Raw genomic sequence first — 4,102 nt, 5'->3', positions numbered from 1 at the left:
ATGGAAGAAAGGACGTTCAGTAGTCTCAAGATCTCCACAGTGGACACAAAGAGCATTGTCGAGGAGGCCTCTGTTGAGAAGATTTTCTCCCAAAGGCAGAGTGTTTTGCATAATTTTCCACACGAAGACACAAAGCTTTTGCGAGAATTTTTCCGACCAGATCATAGATTGCCAGTTGAAATCTTGGTGTTGCTTGTTTATTGGGGCCGGTTTCTGGGTTTCAGAGTTTGACATTGCTGTGTGGTATCCAAACTTTGCAGAATTTTTCTATAAATTATTTTTTTGTTAAAAATATAATTTTAAAGTTTTGGAAATTTTTTAATTTTAAATATTGATGTGGACCAATAAAATTGAACTTTTAAATCATATGTGGATATTCTTAGAGGCATATAGCTTTAATTTTTTTAATAATAGATTTAGAAATCAAAGCTGGAAGATCCCACATGAGGCAAGTGATTTTGGTCTCTCTTCCTTGTTTTGAGACTTACAGAATGTATTCGGATGCTGCTTGGTCAGCCAATTGTTACTTTTGTGGTTAACGTTAGGTTGTTAAAACCCCATCAGATGTCATGCTATTTTAAAAATCTTCCTCGGATACCTCAGTCTTTGTCTTAATGACAGAACTTCTTTCTCTATTTTCAGTGCTTTGTTTTTCAAAAGTGTCATGATTTTGGTCTCTGCTCCTTGTTTTGAGGCTCACCGAATGTATTTGGATGCTGCTTGGTCAGCTAATTGTTACCTTTGTGGTTAAAGTTAGGTTGCTAAAACCTCATCTGATGCTATGTTATGGCAAAAATATTCCTCGAATACCTCCGTCTCCATCAATGATGAAATCTCTTTCTCTATTTTCAGGTCATCGTTTTTCAAAAGTGTCGAGTATCAATTACTTGATATGTTTCTCGGATTGCTTGAAATTTATCATTCATCTCAAATTCGGTGGCTAAGCTTTGGAGATTTTACGGTCTCTTTTTTCAATACTAAGGCGGCTTGTAATGGTTTTGTTTATCTATTCTTTCATTATTGTTAAACATATAGTTTAGTCAAGTTGGTTCTTTTACGTTATAATAACTCATTTTTTAGTGAAACTTAACTCTATTTTTGTTTTTTTTGAAATTGTTGCACACGTAGAAAAAAAAAAGTTAAAATTTATTATAGTTGTGTGACAAAAATTTGGATGCTAATGTAAAAGTCTCTAAATAAGTGTGTATACATCTAATTTAAATTTAAAATTTCCTTTTTAGTAATATTTATTTTAATTTTTTTATTATTAAAACAAAGTTTGTATATAATTTTTTATCTTTAATAATTTTTTGAAAACAATAATAGAATTTAGAAACTTTTAAATTTTTAATGTTGAGGTGGACCAATAAAAAGATTATATATAATTTTCTTATTCAACAATAATATTAGAATTTGTAAACTTTTTTAATTTCCTTATTCAACAATAATATTAAAATTTGGAAATTTTCCTTAATTTTGAATTTTGAATGTTGTTGTGGACCAATAAAATTACCTTTTAAAATCATATGTGGACGCCTTAAGAAGCCTATAACTTCAACTTTTATTAGTATAAGATAAGAAGATTATAATCAAAATAAACTTTTAGATTTAAACCTTTTTATTCAGTTTTAGAATGGCTAATTACCTTTTACTCCTTAGTAAATCTTTTTAAAACATATTTAATTAATTAATTTCAAAAATGCTTACCAAAAATACAATAATCTACTCGTGGACTTATCTTATACGTTAATTTCGGTCCATGCATTCGATTTTTTTTTCCTATTTGAAATCCTAGCATTGCATAAACTCTATAAATTCAACCCGTAGACATCAATTTTAGGGCATTCGAGACGAGTTTAGTTAGGTTTGTTTGTTTTTTGTTGTTGTTTATATCACAGAACTCTTCCGTTTCGAGTCAGACAACGTTTTGATATGCACCGGTTGGAGCCAGGGTATCCTCTGACATCGGTGGCATCGATATCCCTCACGGTAGAGGCTGCACAGCTCACTCCAATGGTAAAATTTCTCCGAATTCGATCAGTGAACTTGTCTTCTTTTAAAAAAAAAAAAATCCGTTGAGATTTAGATTATAGCTTATAGGTTTTTTATTTGAATTTGTGAAACTTGTATTGGTTCAGGGATGTAATGCTCCATTATGTAGTGGATGTAATTCTAGGAGCTCTAGGGCTTCCTGATATCGTTCAGATTTCCCAGATTTTGATCCTAAATGGAAAGGAGCTGAATCATCCGTCTTCATCTAAGAAGCTGTAAGCTTTCAATTTTGTGTGAAATTGTGTATGCAGAGATTTCCCCTTGTTAATATCAAGGTTCTATAATTCTCTTTGAGTATAATCTTTTAACCTATAGATCTTGAGTATAATCTCTTTGAGTACAATCTTGCAAAGTTTTGGCATAGATCAAGTTTAGATCTGCTTCTTGGGTTGATGAATTATAGAAAGACTCTCGTATTTTTACATTTCTTTGGAGGCAACATATATGATTGATGTTAAATACGGTTACTCAAATTTGAAACTATAGAGTTTCTTTCTTGTCTCTGTCCTTTTAAATAATGTGTTAGGTTTAGTGTAATATCGTTGTTATGATTGACTGTGAATGTTTTTATTTCATGGAAGCTATGAATTTGAATGATGGCCACTTGCAATTAGGTGATATGATCAGTTATAATGAGGTTATGGTTATGTGGATCGAACAAAATCTCAGCTTCTTGTGGGTTTGAAGAGTGATTCAATGAACTTGAAACAAGGTTTTTGTTTGGCTTTATGTTTCAGGTGAGACTCATGGACGAGGCAGGGTACAAGATAGGAAACCTAGACGCGACATTAATTCTACAAAGACCAATGATAAGTCCACACAAAGAGACGATCTGATCCAATCTGTCAAAGCTTCTAGGTGCAGATCCTTCTGTTGTGAACCTAAAAGCTAAAACCCACAAGAAAGCTGATAGCCTTGGAGAAAACAGAAACATTGCAGCTCACTGTTATTCTTCTCATGAAGAAGTGAGTCAATTGTATCATATTCTTTAAATGTATCAATCTCTTTAAAAAAAACACTTTTTAATGTAAAGTTTTAATGCAATTACACTTTAGACTAGAGGTTTATTAATCCCTTCTTAGAAACAGTGAAAATCGAATCATATGATGATGATACATTGAAATGGAAAAATGATTCTGGTTTCTTTGTCAGTTTCGAATAAAACTTGAAATTATGACTTTTTTAGCTGGAAGTTTCTTGTGACGCAATCTTCTACTTCTGTCATTTTCATATTCAGACATTACATCACATGAAAACTTTGATATTTTTGTCGATGTATATATGTATGATAATTTTGTTAATGTGTATGTACATCTGTGTGTTTTCAAAATACATATCTTTTCAGCGAAGTATACATTAGAAGGTAAATATGAATCTACACATAATTATTCTGTTGAGTATCTTACGAAGTGTTCACTCCATGACAACAGTACGTGATTTTCCTTTTTTCTCAATTTCCATTTTCCCCAATTCCCTTTTTCTGCCTATAGAAAACGTGTTTCAGGAGAAACATTACCCTATCTATATATATATATATATATTTGATCCAAAAAACTTGACCACAGAAACGAAAAAAAAAGGGAAGAAACCCTAAATAGTTTCACGCTTCATTCATCACTCTGTTTGATCGTTGGGTAGTAGCAGCTCGTTTGTTTTCGTGCCTCCAAGTTATGGCAACAGGAACAATTTATGGTCGTGATTTGTTGTGCTTGTCCTCATCCCCTGAGAAAGAGGTTCGCTCGGCAAAAATAAAAATTTGTTTTGCTGATATCATCGTCAAAGCTAAGTGCAGGAAAGTAATCGAAGAGAGTAGTAGCACTAAAAAGGCTGATGCGATGATGAAGATCGTAAAGAGAGAGAAGCAGGTTTTAAAGAGAAAAGATAAAGCTAAAATCGAAGCTGTGATGAAGAGAAGATCCATGAGGTTGGAAGCTCGACGTAAGCTAGAGAAGGTGGAAGAAGAAGCGAGATCCAAGATGAAAGAAGATCACTTGGCTGATGAGAAGGAAATCGTGAAGCTCTGCGGTGGCTCTCGTATGGCAAGAACTCG

General features: G+C 32.7%; 1 pseudogene; it reads left to right on the top strand.

Annotated features, from left to right (window-relative positions):
• On the top strand, positions 1 to 3,021 carry LOC112089942 (annotated as a pseudogene).
• Positions 3,022 to 4,102: the final 1,081 nt, after the last annotated feature.

This window comes from Eutrema salsugineum, unplaced genomic scaffold, assembly GCF_000478725.1.
Source record: "Eutrema salsugineum unplaced genomic scaffold, Eutsalg1_0 scaffold_11, whole genome shotgun sequence".
Lineage (NCBI taxonomy): Eukaryota > Viridiplantae > Streptophyta > Magnoliopsida > Brassicales > Brassicaceae > Eutrema > Eutrema salsugineum.
Note: the sequence above shows the minus strand (reverse complement) of the source record. Positions and strands in the feature narration are given on the sequence as shown.